The sequence below is a fragment of the Chanodichthys erythropterus genome, chromosome 2 (assembly GCF_024489055.1).
Source record: "Chanodichthys erythropterus isolate Z2021 chromosome 2, ASM2448905v1, whole genome shotgun sequence".
Lineage (NCBI taxonomy): Eukaryota > Metazoa > Chordata > Actinopteri > Cypriniformes > Xenocyprididae > Chanodichthys > Chanodichthys erythropterus.
In genome coordinates this window covers 32,224,032-32,224,449 of record NC_090222.1, presented here as the reverse complement: position 1 = coordinate 32,224,449, position 418 = coordinate 32,224,032, and positions in this window count along the sequence as shown.

The following is a 418-nucleotide window of genomic DNA, read 5'->3' as shown; positions in this document are numbered from 1 at the left end:
TAATGTTACTCATGTATGTGTCCCCTGTCATGAGACATAAGATGTTGTCGTTGATCTCACTGTGCAGTCGCATCACAGACGTTATGCTGAATTATTCTGAATTGAGATAATGCATTAGTGTGCCGCACGCGCTTGGAGAGATGCAGGAACTGTGGGAGGGGAAATGTGTATCACGCGTTCGCTCATGCTGCTTTGTTTCGCCTACCGATTCCACCTCATCGTGCACATTGTTCCTGCGATCTGAACGAGAGCACTGACACTTCGATCCTCCAGCATCCCTTCCACACACCTTCATGTGGATCTGCCCGCGTTCGGAGAGAACTGGAGAGCTGGCCAGAATAAACAACCGTAGCTTTGCGCGACTCATTATTTAATTCGTCCGACTTTTTGGGACGTGGTTTACACCGAAACGGTTTGA